General features: G+C 42.5%; 1 long non-coding RNA gene across 1 annotated transcript in view; it reads left to right on the top strand.

The window, feature by feature from the left end:
- The window catches only part of LOC127210286 (uncharacterized), a 90,364-nt gene extending 72,805 nt beyond the window's left edge, over positions 1–17,559 (top strand). The window contains exon 3 of the long non-coding RNA XR_007833269.1: positions 17,415–17,559. This is a non-coding gene — a long non-coding RNA (uncharacterized LOC127210286). The remainder of the gene's footprint in view (positions 1–17,414) is intronic.
- The last annotated feature ends 5,349 nt before the right edge of the window (positions 17,560–22,908 follow it).

Genomic DNA, 22,908 nt, shown 5'->3' with positions numbered 1-22,908 from the left:
AGGCAGAGACAGCCTGGTCCACATGGAGAATTCCAGGATACTTAAGGCTTTAAAAAGACACCCTGTCTCTATAACAACAACAACAATAATAATAATAATTTATAGGGCTAGAGAGATGGCTCAATGGTTAAGAACACTGGCTGCTCTTCCGGAAGACTCAGGTTTTGATGTACAATACCCACAAGGCAGCTCACAGTTCCAGTTCCAGCACTCTCTCCCACCTCAGCAGGTGCCAGGCACACACATTTGACCTATAGGATACATGTAGGCAAAATACCTTATGCATAAAATAACTACATCTTCAACGAATTGACTTATAGGCCTGTGGAGATGGCTCAGCAGTTAATAGCACTACATATTGCTCTCCCAGAAGCCCCGAGTTCAATTCCCTGCACCATCATCAGGCAGCTTACAAACTGCCTGTAACTCCAGCACTAGAGGTACATAATGTCTCTGGCACTACTTGCACATACAATAATAAGAAGAAGAATATGAATGTGAATAAATATAGACCTTTAAGAAAAGAATTTATTTCTAGTGTTTGCGAGATGAAGACAATTGGATCATGGCCAACCTAGGCTACCATACCTGAAGGATGGGGCCACATGGCCAACCTAGGCTACCATACCTGAAGGATGGGGACAAACAAGTTATTTAGGTGTTTCAACTGCTCTTGTTATACTGTGTCAATATAACCAAGACATATTACAGCACTTTCTAACAAAAGAGCCTACATAGAAGGGATGGTAGGAAATAGATCAGGGTGAGTCAGGCAGGCTCCCAAGCCTACCACTCGCAGTATGACTAGAGGAAATTTCGTAAGGGCCACGAGGCTGCCTTGCTTCACCTATAAATTAGTGCAGATAAATTACCCACACGGAGCTGTCGTGTAAATTTGAAATGTGACCAGTAAAATGCCGTCATATGTTTAGAACATAGCATTTCCTTTCTCAAGTTACCTTACTTCCGTGTTGTCTGCTCTTCTTGCTCAGGTCATTGGTTGCCTGTGATCTGTTCTGTAGTGTGCTCTTGTCTACGTCTTTGCCACTGTGTTAAAGAGCCATCGTCGGTGTTTTCAATTGCATTTTCTTTGCGCATTTATCTTACACACACACACACACACACACACACACACACACACACACACACACACTCAACTCCAAACACATTGAGTTGGTTGAAATGAGTGTCATATCTGCAGTTTTTCTAAACTATACCTGGCTTGGTTTTGTTAGGTTAGGGGTCAGGGTTTTGTGTGGGGCTGGTGGTGGTGGTGTTCTGAAGGGGATATGATATCCAGCTTTGGGTTTTTTTTGGTTTTGGTTTTGGTTTGTGTGTGTGTGTGTGTGACACCAAATGTAGCTTGATGGCAAGAGATATTTGGTGAGAGCCTGCTCATAGGTATTACAGTTCAAATATTTGTTGGGAACCTGTATTAGATATTATAGCTCTTCTAAAAAAATGACACTTGCTTTATTCTGGAAGGATTGGCTAATAAACACACACACACACACACACACACACACACACACACACACACACACACTCAAAAAAAAAATGCTCCAAAACACAAGTATGAATTCTGAAATCTGAGTGGCCATATTCTTAAAGGAATATTGACAAAAGCAGAACAGCATTGAACAAACAACAATTATTCTGCCTGCACCATGACTGACTCAGGCTATCTTCCTACAAGGCCCATAAATACCTGCATACTTATTTTTCACTCAACAGCTGGTCACCGTGTCCCTCTGTTTACTGACGGGTTCACTGCCCTGACCACGAACTTTTAAATATTCATAAGGCAGAAACTCCCACACATTCCAGTGAACACATCATCTTTCCATGCTGAACCGGTGCTCAGCATTCACGTTAGCCTCTCCTAAGGGCAGATTTTATGCCACTTGAACCGTGTCACAATACCCTCTCCAATGCCTATGCCCTCTGACAGCCTTCATTGTAGACTACCATGTACACTCCAGTGTAGTACAAGCCACTTGTTTTGTTTTGTTTGAGACATGGTCTCACTGTGTAGCTCTGACTGTTGTAGACCTCACTAAGTGGATCAGGTTGGCCACAAACTTGCAAGAGATCTATCTACCTGTTTCAAGATTAAAGGTGTGCACTACCCCTGACCCTGCAAACTTTTGTATAGTGATCCCTATCTAGAGGTACATTTCTGAATCATTGTGCCATTGTCCTCCTATCATTTGTTGTTCATTTTTATTGTTATTATTGATAAATGAAGAATCAGTAAAGAAACTTTGCACTGGATAGGGTGGTATGCACTTTAATCTAAAAGAAAGAGAGTGAGAAGTGGGGAGGGAGGGACAAAGAGAGGGAGGGAGGGAGGGCAGAGACCTTGCAGAATATTTCTATCTGCATTTATTTCTGGTTAGTTTGGTGGTCATGGTAACAATTCAACAATAGTTTAATAGCATCAAAAAATGTCTATTGAATAAACTCCATACCCATTATATCCATTATTGTAAGAAGGGGCAATATAGCTGAGTTGTGTGGATGGGGGAATATTTTTTGTTGTTGAAACAGGGTCTCTTTATGTTTCCCTGGCTGTCCTAGAACTCCCTCTTTAGATCAGCCTGGCCTCAGTCTCGGAGATCCACTTGCCTGGGCCTCCCAAGAATTACAGTTAGAGGTGCATACCATTATGTCCAGCTACCTTGTTTTGTTTTTTCTAAACTTTTCTTTAAAATTTAGGTATGTGGTGTGTGTGTGTGTGTGTGTGTGTGTGTGTGTGTGTGTGTGTGTGTGTGTGCGCGCGCGTGTGTGTGTACATAATGTGCATACACAAGTGCCCACTGAGGCCAGAAGAGGGTACTGGATCCCCTGGCACTGGTGTCACAGGTGGTCGTGAACCACCTGTTGGGTGCTGGGAACTGAATTCCAGTCTTCTGTAAGGGCAACAACTTTTAGTCATGGAGCCATCTGGCCACAGGCTCTTATGCACACACTTGGTACACATAAACTCACAGGTATACACACATATCATAAAAATAAATAACTAAAATGTTTAAAATATACTCTAAATAATAATTTTGTTAATTTTAGTTTTATATATTTACATTTTTAAATTTTTTAGATTCATTTATTTTACATGCATGAGTATTTTGTCTGAATCCATGTATGTATACCATATGCATACCTGATGCTTACAAGGGTCAAAAGAGAGCATCAGATTTTCTGGGACTAAAATCATATGTGGTTGTCAGCTGCCATGTGGGTGCTAGGACTTGAACCTGGGTCTTCAGCAGGAGCACCAAATGTTCTTAACAACTAAGCCAACTCTCCAGCCCATATGTGTGTGTGTGTGTGTGTGTGTGTGTGTGTGTGTGTGTGAATTTGTATGGTTTATTCACAAATCAATTTATCAGTCATTCCTAGACAAATAGAAACATACGGAGTAGGTAACTCTGGAGACCAAAGTGGGAGACAAAGCTTATACCCTTCAAAAGTTATTGACAAAGAACTATTTTACCAGGAAGATGTTATGATTTACCTCCATGCTCAATAGTAATGCATACATTGCTGTTCAGAGTTCACAATGTGCACTCTTGACAACTTGTGACACTCCTTGGGGTATGTCTTGGTTACTTTTCTATTTCCATGATGAGACACTATGACTTAGGCATCTTACAAAAGAAAGCATTTGCAGCATTTGCAGAAAACAGCTGCAGAGGGTTGAAGTCCATGACCATCATGGCAGGAGGCACGGAGGCAGGCAGGTGTGATACTGGAGCAGTAGCCGAGGGGTCACACCCTTATCTGTAAGCATAAGGCAGAGAGAGCAATAACTAGACCTAGCATGGACCTTTGAAACCCCAAAGCCCATGCCTAGTGACACAATTCCTCTAACAAGGCCACACCTCCTAATCCTTTCCAAACAGCTTCACCAACTGGAAACTTATGAGCCTATGGGCCTATTCTCATTCAAAATACCACAGGGAGGAAGATCCTTGGTCTGCCAGTGCCAAGCTGAAAACCCACTAACGGAGGTGAGTTTAATGTAAGGGGAAGTAGAAAGCTCCAACCCTCCCATGATGGCAAGCTCAATGCCAATATCCTTCTTTGGAAGAGGGACAAAAATTAAAGGATGACAAATGTGGTTTGAGCATGGGTCAGGCAGTGTGGCTGAGCAAAGAAAGTAAGGAAGCCAGAAGCCAGGTCAGGATTTTGGATTTTATCCCAGGAGCAAAGAAACAATTAATGGCAATGCACAGAGGAAATATTTTTTTTAATTAAAGTTTCATTTACTTTTATTTTATATGAATGTGTGTGTGTGTGTGTGTGTGTGTGTGTGTGTGTGTGTGTGTGTGTGCGCACGCACGTGCACACAGTGTGCCTGCCTGGTGTCCCTGGAGGCCCAAAGATGGTGTCAAATTCTCTGAAGCTGCAGTTACAGATGGCTGTGACAGATAGATATGTGGATGTTGGGAACCAACCCTATAGCCTCTGCCAGAACAGCAAGTGCTCTGAACTACTGAGGCATCTCTGTAGACACCAAAACATAATTTGATATACACATCCAGGAATCAATGAACAAGGACAGATACAGACTCACAATCTACCTCTGTCTACTAAGACAGGAAACAGGACAACTGGGGGACCTGGGAAGTGTAGAGGAGTCTACTGAAGCCTCTGGTGAGCTGCAGAGCAAGAATTCTGTGGCATTAGCATTTGCTGTGAAGACGTTATTATTGAACTGTCTCAAAAATAGCGAACCACACCTCAGTGACCTTACTCATTTTCCAGACATTTCCTGGGATTCCCAAAAACAAGACTAAATTTTTGTTTACAGTAAAAACATCTTAACTTTTCCTCAGCACTGCTGACCCAAGGTTTTACCTTATCAGCTGTAATCCTATCCAATGCCAATGCATAAGAGACATTTTGTGGCTGCCTTTAGGTTCCTTAGCAACCCTCAGACCTTCAAAAACCATCCAAAGCCAGCGTATATGGCTACTAAAGACACCTGCGCATGATTCACTTGCCAGAAGCCAACACTCTAATTCTCTAGTGTCTGCCTTTCTTCCAATCTTTGTGATTATAACCTATTTTTTAATGCCTTAGTGTGTGTGTGTGTGTGTGTGTGTGTGTGTGTGTGTGTGTGTGTGTGTGTGTGTGTGTGTGTGTGTTTTAAGAGAGAGAGAGACCTGGAAAAAAGACAGAGGTTAGAGGCGAATATGAGTGTGCACTGGTGTGAGTTGTGTGTTCTGTCTCACACATGAAAAGGACATGGCTTCTTAATCCTCTGTAGCTGGCCCAAGAGCTTCTGGAATCTCCTAGCATTGTTTCCTATTTCTGGTATGCACCCTAGGATTCCAGATGTGTGCAGATGTTTCTATGTAGGCTCTAGGGATTTGAACTCAGGCTGTCACACTCCTGTGGCAGTCACTTTTTCCCCCTTAGCCATCTCCTCAATCCCTACATAAGATGTTTGAGGACAGGGAATTACATAAAAGGCCTTATTTCAAAAGAAACAAAAGGGTGGGTGTTGTAGGGATGGCCCAGCAGTTACTGCTATTGCAGAGCACACAGGTTTGGTTTCCAGCACCCATGTTGGAGCTCACAACCATCTGCAACTCCAGTTCCTGTGGGTCCAGCGCTCTCTTCTGACCTCCATGGGTACTGCATGTACACAGTGCAAATGAACTCATGTAGGCACACCCAGACATACACATAAAAATTTTAAGATGTAAATATCTTGTATTTAGGCTCACATGTGTGTATATAGGTGCATATGTATGTACATCCATATGGAAGCTATAGGTCAACTTCCGGTATCTTCCTCAGTTACTCTGTATTTTATGTTATAGTGTTGGTTGGTTGGTTAGTTTTGGGTTTCCCCACACTTTTCTTTTTTTCTTTCTTTTTTACGTTATGTATATGTAGCTTTATCTGCATGTACATCTGCACACCAGAACAGGGCATTTGATCCTATAGGACTACAGTTACAGACAGCTGTGAGCCAATATGGGTGTTGAGAATTGAACTCAGGACCTCTGGAAGAGCAGCAAGTGATTTTAAGTGCTAAGCCATCTCTCCAGCCCCACGACCTTGCTTTTTAAGACAGGGTCTCCCAATTTGCCTCAAGCTGGCCTATTGTCTAGGCTGCATCTTGCCTCTAATTCTCCCTGCACTGGTATTGCAAGCATGTGCCCCAAGCCTGGCTATTTTACCCGGGTTCTAGGGGCAGAACTCAAGTCCTGCCGGTTACGTGATTAGCAGTTTGTGAGCTGGGCACCACTCTGGCCCCAAAACTGTCTTCAGAAAAGCTGCAGCTCTGCCTCATACTGACTCCTCCTGAAGGTCTTTTCTGGGGCCAAAGTAAGAAGCTAGCTTTACCTGAGTGTGGACCCCTAAGAGATAACGGGACTTCCTATAACATTGAGATAGTGTCCAAAAGCTGTTTAATGTTTTCCATAGCAAGAAACTCTCTGTGAATGAAAAGTAGTGTCCTGCTCTGAGCAAGAGAAAATACTGACGAGAATGAGAGGTATGCGTGAATACCCAGGATGTGTGTATGGTGGGTCGGGGAGAGCCCAAATATGAAGAACATTACTTACAACGGAAGGCTTCTTCAATCTTGTGTTGTTTCATTACATTTTATTTAGTGGCTGTGGGGGATGGAGTGAGTGTGTAAGTATGTAGGTACACTATGTTCGGGAGTGTGTGTATGTGTGTGTGTGTGTGTGTGTGTGTGTAGGAGAGAATGCCAAGGAACACCTGTGAATGTCAAAGGATGATTTTTGAGAGTCCATTTTCTTCTTCCACTATGGGAGACCAAAATTTGAATTCAGACTGTTGGCCTTGACAGCAAGCACCTTTACCCAGTGAGCCATCACACCAGCCCACCTCTTCTCTGCCTCCGTGTGGTATTTATCATGAACTAGGTTTGATTACACATTTTTGGTAGCAGAGGAAATCATCACTAAGAAAAAGTACAATTAAAATGGCATGATCTCAAGGACGTGTTCTTCTCCCATTGTGAGTACCTAGAAGCTTTGGGCTTCTGTCACTGCAGGCTGTTTCCACACTGTAGTGACTACCCGGGTTTTCTGCGTAAATGCTTGGAAGCACAGGCCTGCAGCGTCCAGAGACCACAGACTCAGTGGTTTCCAGTGAAGCTGTTGGAAGTAAAACATCAAACTGCCTGGCTTCCAAATAGGGGAGTTCCCAAATTTACTTCATAGAAGAAGAAGAAGAAGAAGAAGAAGAAGAAGAAGAAGAAGAAGAAGAAGAAGAAGAAGAAGAAGAAGAAGAAGAAGAAGAAGAAGAAAACTTGTCTAAGGAAAAGGCTAAATGGCCCTGACTGGGCCAATTTGTAGATTTCCTATTTATATGCCCACTGTTAAGACTAGTTGTGTTTTCCTGCAGTGTTTCTGCTTTTCACTGCACCTGACACACCTCCTGCCTTTATGAGCAAAGTTATGAAGGCAAGGCTATAAATGGGATCAAGGTCATCGTATCAAGAAGCCATTAACTTAACAGAAAAGAGATAAAGCACAAGGCCGCCTTGGGTTATCTCTGAGGCCAAGTTTCCAGTTTGTTTTAGATGAAATCAAAACATCAACACTCCTGGCATGCCTGTATTAGGGAGGCAGGGGCATCAGTAAAGTTGTCCTGAGACAGAATTATCAACACACTTAATCGCAGGCTGGTAGATGTGCGGACACAGCACACAGCACATTTTGAAAGCTGGTGAGAAAGAGTCCCTCTGCATGGACTCCAGGGCATAACTGCAGCAGCCAGCTGGTAAACCAGTCAACAGAAATGTCTTCAAACGGAATTCGAGGAAAACAAGCCATTCCTGTGGTGTTCGTTGAACCTTCTTTGTTCACAGTTGTAGGTCCCAGCAAGCAGCATGCTAGCCCCGGAGACACCACATACACACACTGTCTCCCAGAATATGTATAATGCAGATAATTTCATTCTTTATTCAAAATCTGGAGAGTAGTCTGGGGGCTGAATAAGGTGTGTCCTAAGTCAGGAGGTTAAATGATGTCGCTAACAACCTGGGTTCACTTAAACAGAAGTTGTTAAAGGTCAGTAACTCTAGAGTTAGGAAAAGATGCTTGAATCTCCTGAGGGGATAAAAGCTGCTGGGCCTGTTGGCTAGTGGGGCAGGTGACAAAGGAAGGTCATTAATTCAAGGTCTACTAGGGTTATGGAGTGTATTCAAGGAAATCTAGGCCACTTCTTAATCTAGGCTAAGAACACACCTCACTTAAGTGTTTTAAATATTCTTTTTTTTTTTTAAATTTAAGAATGTGGTTCATTTGTGAGCTCTTGCCTAGCATAAAACTCTCATGGTGCAGGCTCACATAGGACTAATAGATTTATTAAATTTGTTATACACTACTACTTTTAAAATCTCACATGCTGCTGGTGAGATGGTGGTAAGTGAAGGCCCTTGCTACCAATCCTGGTGGCCTGAATTAGTGTCCAGGCAGCATAATGGAAGAGGCAAACCAACTCCCAAAGCTGTGTTGTCCTCTGAGCTACACACACACACTTCTTAAAATACAATTTTACAGTGAGACATTGGGACATAATTCCAACACTTAGGAGAAAGCAAGAAGAACCTCAGTTTAAAGCCAGCTTGGGCAGCATAATAAGACCCCACCTTGAGATTTTTTAAAAGTAAATTATTAACTTATAACTAAAGAATTCTGTATACCCAGTAGTTATAGTCACACAAAACATGTATATAGCTGTTTATAGCATTATTCATAGCCACCAAAAGACAAACAAAAACAAACAAGCAAACAAACAAAGCAAAACAGAAATGATAACTGGGCTGGGTGAATATGATCCAAATACTTTATGCAGATATTTTTAAAATACATAATGAATTTATGTGCAGTTTACATTTTCTTATATAAAACATTTCTCTCTCATTTTCCCTTTTATTGAAAATAGATTCTTTCCTCATACAATATATCCTGATTACAGCCTTCCCTCCCTATATTCCTCTTAGTTCCTCCCTCCCTCCCCTCCCCTCCAGATCCACTCCCTTTCTATCTGTCATCAGAAAAGAACAGGCTTCTAAGAGATAACAGCCAAATGTGGCAAAAGAAAATATAAGACAAAACAAAAACCATCACATCGATATTGGAAACGACAAACCATCAGACAGAAAAGAGACCAAGAAAAAGCACAAGACTCGAAGCCCCATCATTCTCTCACCCAGGAGCCCTGTAAAAACACTAAAGTGAAAGGCAGTGCAGTCGCTGTAGTGCAGGCCTGATGCAGACCTCTGCAGGGATGGTGCATGCTGCCTCAGTCTCTGTGAGATATAAAACATACCTTAAGACAAGAAACGAGCTGAAGAGATGGCTCAGAGGTTAAGAGCACTGCCAGCACTTCTAAAGGTCCTGAGTTCAATTCTCAGCAACCACATGATAGCTCATAATCACCTATAATGAGATCTGGTGCCCTCTTCTGGGATGCAGGCATATATGCAGGCAAAACACTATACTTAATAAATAAATGACTAAATAAATAAATCTTTTAAAAAAGACAAACAAACAAAGACAAGAAACAAGACAAATACCTTTCACGAGGCACATAGATAGTCACAGGTAAGGGACTAAGATACAGTCGTTCTTGGTTGTTGTCATTTTAAGACAGCTGCACTACACAGCCCAGGCTGTCCTTGAACTCACAATGATTCTCCCACCCCAGCCTTCCAAGTGCTCAAGTGCTAGGATTACAGGCATCTGCCACTATGCAGTACTCTGAACTCCCCTCGGTCCTCCCCATTTGACAACTGACAATCTCCTGAAAGGCCAGGTGGTGGTATGTGTCTGCAACTCCAGCATTTGGATGCTAAAAGAGAAGATTGCAAGTTAGAGGCTAGCCTGGGCTAATTAAGGAGACCCTCCCCCATACCTCCACCCCCTCCCATCATCAAACAAACAACTTAAGATGCTGTCAAATACCCCTGCTGGGACCAGTTACTTCTGGTGAGAAGTGCTGTGCTCAGTGTTGTGGATAATTCTCTTTCCATGCCGTTCTGTGCAAGACAAACTGTAGAGACTGGCCGGCAGCTGCCAAGCACAAAGGGAAGCGGGAAGGTTAACCACCAAAAAGCAGAGGAGTTTCTGGGGAGAGGGTCTTGTTCCTGTCTGGATGCTAGTAGTGGGTTCCTCCCTGTGCATGCCTTGGGACCCATGGGCCCTTCTACCTACAAAGTCAGCTTTACCTTATGGAAAAGAAACTTTTTAAAGCACACAGAACACTCTCTCTGGAACACTATAATGCAAATGCTGAGGTTGAGATGTGCAGCTTCAAAGGACTGCCATCCAACCCTCACATTAACTGGGGAAGTTCTACATTCTTGTATCAACTTCAAATAAGTTAACATAAAATGACCATAAAACATATAAACAGGGGCCAGTGAGATGGCTCCGCAGTCAATGTCCCATAGGCCTGCTGCCACTGTTTAATTACCAGGACCAACACTGCGGAAGAAAAGACTCAACTCCCCAAGCTGTACTCTGAACTCTACATAAGAGCTTGGAGGAGATACACACACACACACACACACACACACACACACACACACACACCACATACAGTGAAACTACAGTGAAACCATATACATATATACATGCACACACACAAACACACACACACACATACATACACACACACATATATGGTTTAAATTGAATTTATCTGTAAACAAAGTTTAACTGAATTATCTATGAACAAACATGGGTATCAGTACATAGAGGGTTTCTCTGTGTAACGCTGGCTGTCCTCTGTAGACCAAGCTAGCCTAGAACTCAGAGATCCACCTGCCACTGCCACACAAGCACTGGGATTAAAGGTGTGCACCACCCTTACCATTCCAGAGGGTGCTCTTATAGTAAATATTTCAATGAAAGAAATTTAGAGACCTTTGTTTTGTTTTTGCATTTTCAAGACAGGGTTTCTCTGTGTAGCCCTGGTTGTCCTGGAACTTGCTCTGTAGACCAGGCTAGTTTTGAACTCAGAGATCCACCTGCTCTGCTTCCTGAATACTGGGGTTAAAGGTAATTTCTACCACTGCCTAATGAATTTATAGAAAAAAAAATTTCTCTTTTGGTTTTTTGAGACAAGGTTTCACTGTGTAGCCTTGACTGCCCTGGACTCACTTTGTAGACCAAGTTGGCCTCGAACTCACAGAGATCCACCTGCTTCTGCCTCCTGAGTGCTTGGGTTATAGGTGTGCGCCACAGGAGAGCTTAATATCTAATATGAGACTGCATGTGAATAGAAAAGAATCCATCCATCAGATGTTTTAAGAAAGATGATATACATCTTTCTGATGTGAAAAAATTAATGTGTACAAACATTTTCCTTTTATTTATAGGAACCTACAGAAAAACATCAAAACTGTAAAACAGAGAAGCAGCTTTCTTGACTTTAGGGGAGCTAGGACTACAGCCTATTGCTTTAACTTGGGGGAAAGGCCCAAGTTCGCGTGCCAGAATTTAAAAAAAAAAAAAGTCTTAATAATTAACCCTCAAAGTGCAGCTTTAGTGACAGAATTCCAGGCTTCACCCGCCCCCGGCCCCCCATCCCCGGTCGTGCATAGCAAACCGTTCTGCCCACTGTCTGGTGAAAGGCAAAGAATGATGGCCCTAAAACCAAGCCAGGAAATCCACACCAGCTACGAAGAGAGCTGGGGTCGGGAGAGAAGGCCCCTGGGAAGTGGGCCTAAGACTGCAGGAGTTGTAACCAGGCTGAATGTTCTCACTGTTCCCTGGGGAGAGGTAAGATATATGGCTGGAGGACAAAAGACATTCCAAGCTGGAAACCAAGACCACCCGCCTTTAAGTCACAGACTAAGGTCTCCTCCTTTGGCACGCTCTATCCAAACTTCAGAACACCGAGCAGTTTAATTTATCTTTCGTAAATGCAACCATTAAACGCCGCTGGATCTTGATATTTCCGAAAAACATGCTACATGTCCAGATAAAGTATTCCTTTTGACTCAGAAAGGACCATTTGATGAGCGTAGGGAAACTTTGGAAATGTAACATAATGGCTGTAAACAGGGAGTTAGATACTTGATAATGAATTTCATAGGAATAGCGAACAGCTACGAGGCCAAAGGGCAGAAGAACAACGCATGCGCAGGATGGACGCCGCCGCCCATGTCTCCCTTCAGAGAGCACTGAGGCGCAAGGAAATCTAGCTTGGCAGTCTCATATGCCCCTTAACCACGTGGGTACCGTAATGAGAGTCACTGTGGAACTGCTGAGAAGGGGTGTGCCACACCTGACATCACAGGATTGATGGCTTATACCTTCGGAGACCTTGGTGTTTGGAAGAGCCATGCCCAGCATGACGCTGTCTCCGCTATCATTAGCTGCGGTTGTAGGTATTGCCCAGCTGCGGACTTTGGAATTGTTTTTAACCCTCTGTAAAGTTCAAATGCATTTTAAATTTTTTTGAGTTAGAGTCTCACTATGTAGCTCTGGCTGGCCTGGAACTCAGGGAAATCTGCCTACCAAATGCTGAGGTGAAAAGGCATACACCACCATGTCTGGTATACATTTGCATTTAGGGGTGAGTGTGTGTGTGTGTGTGTGTGTGTGTGTGTGTGTGTGTGTGTGTGTGTGTGTGTACACATACCACAGTAACACTGTGAGGTCAGAGGACAGATGTCAGGAGCTTCCTTCCGCCTTCTCTCCTGATTGTGCCGTGCTGCAGTACCCGACCACATCTGTGTTATCAGTTTGCCGGAGTTCTGTTTGTTTTGGGCTTTTTAGAAAAATAGTATGCCAAGCAGTGGCAGCACACTCTTTTAGTCCCAGCACTATGGAGGAAGAAGCAGATGGATCTCTGAGTTCGAGGCCATCCTGGTCTACAGAGCAAGTTCCGGGACAGCCAAGGCTACACAGAGAAACCCTGTCTAGAAAAACCAAAAAGAATAGAGAAAAAGAAAGAAAAATAATATATTTATTGGGGATCATGGTAAGCTGGAATTAAAGCTACTAATCCCTAGGGACACTTGGGAAGATGTTAAATCCACTACCAAGATTCTTGCAATTACCAAGAGGGGTTTAGAGAAAGAATGCAAGTCACTTGTGATGCCTCCTGTCTACAATCCCCGCAAACAGGAGGACTGAACTGCATGGTCAGCCAGGACTACAGAGCAGAAGCCTATCTCAAAAAAGTCACACATTCCTCCCCCGCATATATATATATGCATATATATATATGTATATATATATATATATTACATATCAAGAGAGAATGAGACTCAGTCTCCAAATAGTGAACACATTATTGCTCTTGTGTTTCTATCTGTTGATGCCCTTCCTTTTCTTTTATTTCCTTCTTTTCCTCATCTTTCCTGTTCTCTCACTTTTTTTCCCCCTTTTCCTATTTCTTTTGTTCCACGTTAAAAATATGAATCCTGGTTTTTAAAAAATTTTAAACTAAAGCCAGTGGAGACAGCCCCAATGCTCACTGGGATCTCTCTTCCTTGACAGTCCATCTCAAAAGAACAAGAATTTACTTGACTTAGAAAACGGGAATTCTAGATCTTTTTAACCTCAACCTCCGAATCCCTATCTTTCCAGAAAAGGGGGATTTATATAAACATGTGCACACTGTTGCCTGCTTGAGGATACAAATGTGCCTCACTCAGCCCTAGCTTAATCACTCCAGTGTTTGAACAAGTCAACCTTTCAAAGGAGAAACTTAGAACGCAGCCTTGCCTTTTGGTTTAGACACATAGCTTAACCTATTTGGTAGAGTACTTGTGTACAATTGCATTATCTTGGGACCTTGTGTTATGGCCAGATCTTTAGAACTGTAACACCAGGCTCACCCAGGGCTACACACTTAGCTATTGGTTCACTCCTCTTCAAATACTCTTCCCAGAATCTTGGTCATTTACTTTCAGGAAAGCTTAGCATGACCGCAGTACTTTGCAGACGCCCTTTGAACTCCTTGCTTTCACCGGGAAATGATACAAGCAACACTGGTGTGCTCTGAACTTCATGCTCCTGGCTTGGAAGAAGATTTTTAACACCATATAATAGATGTGGTGCTGGGTGTGTTTCAGGGACCGACTCATCGATCAGTCTAACTGCTCTGCTTTTGCTCACAAGAGCTAATTCTTCTGATGATTAACAATATTTTAGAAAGCGGGGTCACTGAGATGACTCAGTAGAAAAAGGCACGTGTGGCCAAGTCTGATGACCTGAGTTCAGTCCCTGTGGGACCCACGTGCTGGAAGAAGAGAAAAAATTCCCACGGGTTATCTTCTGCCTTCTATATGCACACATACTCTCATAAAATAAATGAATGCAATGTCATTTAAATTTTTAAATATATATTTAGAGTCTAAAGGAATGGCTGAGCAGATGAAAGCACTACCTACTCTTTCAGAGGACCCAAGATCAGCTCCCCAGAATCCACATGGCCACTCACAACCATCTGTAACTCCAGTGCCAGGGAATCCCTGCCCTTGGTTGGCCTCTGAGGGCATTGCACACACAAGGTGCACAGACATACATGAAAGCAAAGCACTTGTATGCATAAAATAAAAAATAAATAAATGTTTTAGGAACATACTCTTTCCCCAAACACACACACACCCTCACACACACACTCACACACACACTCACATATACACACACTTTTGTTTTCTTATATATTAAAGCCGTAGCCATATAGAAAAGAATAAACAGAATCACAGAAACTAATTCCAAGAAGGTGCTGCTGATGGAGAAAATTTTTCAAATCAACTATTAGTGTCAACTCCTAAACTATTTGGGGCACACACCTGTAACTTCAGTAGATAAGGGGAAACTGAGACAGGAAAATTGCAATGAGCTCTAGGCCAGCCTGAACTACAAAATGAGATGCAAAAAGAAAAAAAAAAAGAAGAGAATGGGGAATAGTGGGCATGTATTATGATGAGTGTAATCAGGACACATTGTTTTATTTGTATAAATTTAAATATTTATTTATTGTATAAAATAAATATGCTTTTTCTCAAAAATTTTAAATCTTAGCCGGGCATGGTGTCTCACGCCTTTAATCCCAGCACTCGGGAGGCAGAAGCAGGCAGATCGCTGAGAGTTCGAGGTCAGCCTGGTCTACAAAGTGAGTCCAGGACAGTCAAGGCTACACAGAGGAACCCTGTCTCGAAAAACCAAAAAATAAAAAAAAATATATAAAATGTAAATCTTGTATGTATGTGAGCCTGGGAAATTTTTGTGTACCATGTATGTGTAGGAGCCCACAGAGACCAGAAGAGGGCACCAGAGGCTGCAGGGGCCACAGTGCGGGATGGTTGGAAACTGAAACTGGGTCCGGGACAGAAGCAGTCTGTGTTAACTGCTGAGCCATTTCTCAAGCCCAGTTATGTTTTGGGGGAGTTTGGTTTGTTTGGTTTGGTTTGGTTTGGTTTGGTTTGGTTTTTGTTTTTTAAGACAGGGTCTACTAAATAGTCTTGGCCAGCCCAGAATGCACTACGTAGACCAGGTTAACCTCAAACTCCAAGATCCACCTTCCTCTGCCTCGCAAGGCTTGGATTAAAGGCCTGTACCATCAGGTCAGGCCAGGGATATAGAATTTTTAAATCTTTTTAATCTGCCAGGTATGGTAGCACATGCCTATAATCCTAGCACTTGGGAGGCAGAGGCAGAGGATCTGGAGTTCAAGGTCATACACAGTAAGTTAGCAAAAGAGCTCAGGCTACGTGAAACTGTCTCGACGATGACAATAAGAATGATAGTTTGAGAATTTCTCACAGACATAGCTGCACAGGCTGGAGAGATGGCTCAGCAGCTGAGAGCATGGGCTGCTGCTCCTGAGGACCTGGGTTCTACTCCCTGTACACACGTGGCGGCTCACAACTCTGCCCAGCTCCAGGGGCTCCCACGCCTTGTGCCCTCCTTGGGCAACAGGCACACAAGTGGTGCACAGACACGCACTCAGGAGCAACACTCATACACATAAAAATAAATAAATGAAATATGAAATGCTATGACGATCGAAACAACAAATGGGAAATCTGAAAACGTATGAGCTAAGCAAACTCTACACCTGGTCTTGCTCCAAATGGCTTCATATTTAAAAATTCTTCTTAAATGGATTACTCTTCGAGTAATAAACCAAACTCCAAAACTGAATTATTTACACGTTTTACAGATGGCAAAATCCCTATTAAAGTAATCTAATAAATTGTGCCATGTGAGTAACTTGCTTTAAGTAACTTCGCATGAACTTGTAAATTCTTAAGACTACAAATAAAACTAATTAGCATCAGTTTTGACTCTTATTACACCCGTAACCATGGTTTCTGAAAAATAAAAGAAAACCTCAAAGAGAACAAAGTCAGCTTTAACAAGAACAATTAAAATGCTTAGGGCTAACATTTTTCCAGTCAAATAAGAAATAACTTCATTCATTGGTTTGGTGTGTGTGTGTGTGTGTGTGTGTGTGTGTGTGTGTGTGTGTGTGTGTTATACAGGAGTGATGCTGGTGCATGGCACATGTTCCTGTGTGCACATGTATGTGGAGGCCCAAGAAGATTGTCCAGCATCCCACTCTGTCACTATCCATCTTATTTCTTTAAGTCTCCTTGCAGCAAAGTGGGCAGCCAGGGAACCTCAGTAAACCTTTGGTGCCATTGTCACCGGTGTGCACATTACCATATCTGGCTTATTACATGGGTCTTGGTATATGAACTCTAATCTTCATTGTTAGAGAGCAAGCACTCTTAATCACTCAGTCTTCGTTCCAGCCCAGTCAATGGTTTTCACTAGACGAAAGTCTACATTTTAGTGTAATTATTTCTATTGATATGAGAGAGAGAGAGAGAGAGAGAGAGAGAGAGAGAGAGAGAGAGAGAGAGAGAGAGCGCATAAGAGCATCATGACTGGTTAGGCGTGGTGGTGCACGCCTTTAATCCCAACACTCGGGAGGCAGAAGCAGGTGGATCATTGTGAGTTCGAGACCATCCTGGTCTACAAAGTGAGTCTAGGATAGCCAAGGCTACCCAGAGAAACCCTGTCTCTGAAGAAAAAAAAAAAGAAAGAAAGAAGAGCATCATGACTGAGGCATCCTTTGCAGCCCGTGCTGTCCTGCAACTCACTATGTAGGTCAGGCTGGCTTCAAAGTAATAAAAATCCTCTGTCCTCATCTTCCCAAGAACTGGGATTGGTCACCAGCCTGACCTTGATCCCCTGGCCTCTGTCTGTTGAATGCAGGCAGGCTGTACAGGGGCTCACTACCACAGCACACTCTGTTGTCTGTTCCTGCATTTGACCTTACCCCTGGTCAATGGAAAAATCCACATTATACCAAGCCCTTCAATAACTCGAGTTAAGTTTCTACTTTTTTTTTTCTCAGTGGTTAACTTTGTTTGTTTGTTGCAGAAGATGACCACCACCTAAAGGAAAGGAGAAAGAAAAGAAAGGAGTTTAAAAAGAAGAAAAATTGCTCAGAACACAGAATTGAAACAATGTAGCGGTGAGCTCAAGGCCACCCGAGAAAACACACAGAGGTGCCCCTAAGGATGCAAAGGAAGTTGGTCCCTGGGAGGTGCTTTCCTGCAGCGCTTAACAGGCCACAAGACCAAGGACAATAAAAGAAGCCATCAGATCTTCCAGGATGACAATAATCACTAGGACTCAACACAGGATCCAGCTTCATAATCCTATTCATACTCTTATTCTGTCATGCATCCTTATTGAAAATATATTTATAATGCCTACTGTGAGCACTAGCTGTCAATAAAGGAATACAAAGTCAGATCTCTTAAGGAAGAGAAAAGATATGTATTTTCTCTAGTCAGAGAAAATAACAATAACGGGGACTGTGACTCAGTGGTAGAGTGCTTGCTTAGCATGTTTAAGGTTCTGAGTTCAATCCCCAGCAATGACAAATAAACAAATAAACAAACAATCATATTTTTAAAACTATGTACATGTGCGCGTATCTGTAAGTCGGCATGTTCACAAATGCCCACAGAGGCCAGAGGAGGCGGTGACATCCTACAGCCTGAGTCACCAGGATGCTGAGACCTGAACTCAAGTTCTGGGCAACAGCAAACAGCTTTTAATGCTAAGCCACCTCTCCAGCTCTAAGAACAATACATTTTAAACTATTTTGGTCTCAGTTGGGTATGCCCAGCGTAACTGAAAGCTTTGAGTCTTCTGTTATAAATTAACAGTTGACCGTGTTACTTGTTTCAGCTATTTCTGAAATAAAACACTAAGGCAAAATATATTTTCCAGACCCCTAAGGTAGAATGTGACCCTGTTCATATCAAATAGAAATATTATATTACCATTACCATTGTTTCAAATTTTTTTAAGGCCTAAAAGATATAGTTTACAAAGACATGGGGGGTCTTGGGAGGAGAGGGAGGGATTTTTTTAATGTTTATTACATGGTTTTCCTTATTTATTTTGTATGTCTGCCTGCATGCACGCGTGACTCAGTCTGCCGTATGGAGAGATTGGAGAACAAATAGCTGGGGTGGAAGACTGAACTCAGGTGGCAGGCTTGTGGCTGACACCTCTACCTGCTGAACTCAGGTGGCAGGCTTGTGGCTAACACCTCTACCTGCTCAGCCATCTCACTAGGCCTGTGCACGTTTCTGTAAACCCACGATTCTAGTGCTGTATAAAGCAAAGTATGTAAGCACCTAGGGGAAACTCTTGTTCTTTGTCCTTCTTCTTCCTGAAATTTAAATCTCTATATTGACGGATATTAAGTCATTACAGCCAGTGTTGATCGTATCACAGAGACAAAAAGGAATGGGTAGTATTGCCAACCATAGCCAACTGTCCAGATGTGAAAGTCAGAATCATAGGTGCAGGTCTCCATTGCCGGCCACTGAGTCCCAGCAGTGCAAGGGATCCCACTTACCCGTGTCCTACCCTACTCCATACTTTTTGCACTCAGGAAAAATTTAATACAAATGCAACCTTGCCACACATTGGTAGCCAAAGAGTTGTGGACCAATACTTAGCATACTTAACAAAGTAGTTCCCAGGTCAGAATATCAAAACTAAAGGCATTCATTACATAAAAATGGGGGAGGCATTGCATTGTTGTTGTTGTTGTTGTTTAAGACAAGCAGAAAATAGCACAGTGGTGCATACCCATAACCCTGGCGCTCAGAAGAAGGAGGCAGAAGGATCAGGAATTCAATTCATCCTTCAGACGTAGCGAGTTTGAGGCCAGTCCAGGTGACGTGAGTCTCCATCCCAAATAAGAAACAGAGCAGACAAGCAGGCATCAGCCTGCTTCCACCTTTCCTGACTGCTGGAGGATTAATTCGTCTTAGCTTCAGTGTTCTCCCTGAAAAGCCAGGACAGGGGAGACCTCGCAGGGTTGTTAAAGGAGTAAGAGACAGCATGTTATTCAGTGCTGGGGACGTGGCTGGACAAGACTGCACATATCTGAAGACATCTGCGTTCCCTTTCAGGCTGTTAGACGTGATGTTCTGGGGGAGCAGAACAACCTAAAACCAAATCCTAAGCTGCTGACCAAGTCCTCTCCTGTTACTCACCTTACCTCACCCTGTGCTGACTGAAATGGGAAGCTCTTAACGAAGAATGCCATCAGGACAGATGTGAAGAGAGATGTGAGAAGAGGTCTCTCTAACATTCTATGGGGTGACTGCTAAACCCTCCAGCTAAGCTGGTTATGGGAGAACATTCCTGACATCCAGCATTCTAGATGTGGAGGTAGGAAGCGCAGGAGAAAGAGCATACATACACACACACACACATACATACATACATACACACATACATACACACATACATACATACGCACATACATACATACATACACACATACATACACATACATACACACACATGCATACATACATACATACATACACACATACACACACACTACATACATACGCACATACATACATCATACACACACCATACATACACCATACACATACACACACATACATACATGCATGCATACATACATACACACGTACATACATACACACGTACATACATACATACATACATACATACGTACACACGTACATACATACACGCATGCATACATACATACATACACATACATACATACATACACACACATACATGCATGCATGCATACATACACACATACATACATACATACACACATACATACATACACACATACATACATGCATACATACACACACATACATACATGCATACATGCATACACACATACATACATACACACATACATGCATACATGCATGCATGCATGCATATATACGTTCATTCATGCATACATACACACTCACTCCTAGAAAAACATAAATAAAAAATATTACTGCTGGGTTTGGAGGTTTTTGCAACTCTCAGACCTTTTGGACTTTACATCATAAATGCTTTCTGTTTCACTGTGTGACAAACTCCAAGTTTCAGTGTGCTTCTCCCCTGAATTTGCTTATAAACATCAAGACCCAGTATGTGAATTTTTGCCCTATACGAAGATGTTAGAAATAGGCATCTTCTCTGAATTTAATCACAGTTAATTAAAAAAAGTTCTCCAGACTTAACAGCAAGTTTCAAATGCCCAAAGAGTAACTGTGAGACTTGATTGTGTGGTTTGGCTTCCTACCGCCTAGCGGATAAGCTGTGCTTACTCTCTCTGTCTTGTGAAGCCTTTAAGAGGCAGTAAGCAAAAGCTAACAATTAGAGAAATACGATGGATAAGCATCGTATTTAAACAGAGGCCTCTCTCCTGTCCACACAGAGAGTAAGCATCAAAGACCAAAAAAAAAAAAAGTTTACACAGATAAGAGAAAGATTCCACTGGAGACAATGAAACGAGAAGATAGGAAAGAGCACGAGACAGACTCTAAGAAGGTATAGTGTTCCCGGTAGGTAAACACTTCATCTTTGCTTTACAATACATAGAAAATGCTGTGCGGTCTGCCGCTTCCTCACTGTCAGTGTTTTAACTTGGTAAAGACGAGGAGTTTGCCCTCACTTGGGAAGAAAGGTCAAAAGCAGAGCTTAGAGGTTAGCCTTTTACACGGATCCTTTGTGTTCCAAGCTCTAAGGAAACCCTGAAATATGCAGAGGCTTCCACACTGCCTCTTCAGTGCCCACCCAAACACAGGGAACGTTGTCCAGTGGTTAGAACGGAGGTGCGGGTGCCTGCCACTGAAACCGGCTGATCATTGTTTGTGCTACCTGAAGACAGAGGAAACACGAGAGGCTGTGGCCTGATGAAATGGCTCAGCAGGTCAAGGGGCTTGCTGCCAAGCCTGATGACTTGGGTCTGATCCAGAAAGACTCAGATATGGTGGAGAAAACTGGCACATGAAAGTTGTCTTCTGACCTCCACACGACCTCCATGCCCCGTCTCCCACCCCACACACAGACAGAGACATGAAAGATTTTCCAGTCTCTTACTGTTATCAGAGTGCCCCTATGCGCTCTCTGAAGTTGTTCAGTGACGTCATTCTAAGTTGTATCTTTCTCCTGGAATTTCTTTTTCTTCTGAAGCATTCTTCTCGGCTTACTTAAGTAGGGTTTTCAAAGCCCATCCCTCCCATATGCCTCCTACATTTATAGCAGCCAAATGTGGCCTCGAGAAACCGATATGCAAATACAAACCACTTTGTTCTTGGTTTGAGACAGGATCTCTAGCTATACTAGAACTCAGTATGTAGACCAGGCTAGCCTCAAACTCCGAGGTCTGCCTCTGCCTCCCGAGTGTTGAGATTACAGACCACTGTCACCATACGGCTCCAAACCACTTTTAAAAGGTAGAAAAAGCATTACGAAATATGATGCATCACAGTTGCTCATGCCTGTGCAAACTTGCATGTACTGTGCTGTGCTGGACTGTTCATTTTGTCTGCGTATGCCTAATGTCCTTCATGAAACTGTGCCTTACGGAGAACATGTGTTTTCTTTCCTGCAATAGCACTTAGTTCCTTGGTGTCTAACCAACATGCAATTAAGATTAGCTCACTGATAGATTTATTAATATCTATCTCAAAAAAAAACTTTTTAGGTTTCTCTTCCTTCCTCCTCTTTCTCTCCTTTGTTGGTTATTTCTATCTTGAGACTGGGCTTCAGGTAGCTCATGATGGCTTTCAATTACTATGTGGCTAAGGATGACCTCAGACTTTTGCATCTCCTGTCTCCACTTCCTAGAGGCTGGGATTACAGGAGCCACTTAAATGCCTGGCTCTGTAGGTTACATTCAATATGTGCCTTTTTTTTTTTTATCACATTTTATTTTAGAATATGACTAAAATTAGATTACATTCATCTTTGTTATACATTTACCCATTTAAAAAGGTACTGCTCCTGGGGGCTGGAGAGATGGCTCAGAGGTTAAGAGGACTGTCTGCTCTTCCAGAGGTCCTGAGTTCAATTCCTAGCCACCACATGGTGGCTCATAACCATCGATAATGAGATCTGGTGCCCTCTCCTGGTGGACAGGCACAAATGCAAGCAGAACTCTGTATACATAATAAATAAATAAATCTTAAAAAAGAAAAAGTACTGCTCCCAACATTGGACTAGAAATAATGCAGACTGACAGCAGTGCATGTGAAAAACACAGATGTTCTACCCTCATAGAACGCTAGTCTATATTCATAAACACAAAACGCTCTGTGGTGAATATATATATAATGTCTCATGGACAGTGAGTCTATGAGGCTTTGGAAGATAAAAGGAGAATAGAAAAACAGGTTAAGCAAATGTTATGCTAGAAAAAATTTAACAACACACAGGCACGTATACACATACACACACCACATGCTCTCATTTCTTTTCTTAAAGCCCTCATACTAGCTTGCCGCACTGGATGTAATTATCGTCAATGAATAGGGATAGTAGAGGGAATGATATTTTTTTTTTGTTTGAA

The sequence above is a fragment of the Acomys russatus genome, chromosome 27 (genome assembly GCF_903995435.1).
Source record: "Acomys russatus chromosome 27, mAcoRus1.1, whole genome shotgun sequence".
NCBI lineage: Eukaryota > Metazoa > Chordata > Mammalia > Rodentia > Muridae > Acomys > Acomys russatus.
This window is presented reverse-complemented; position numbering and strand designations above follow the sequence as displayed.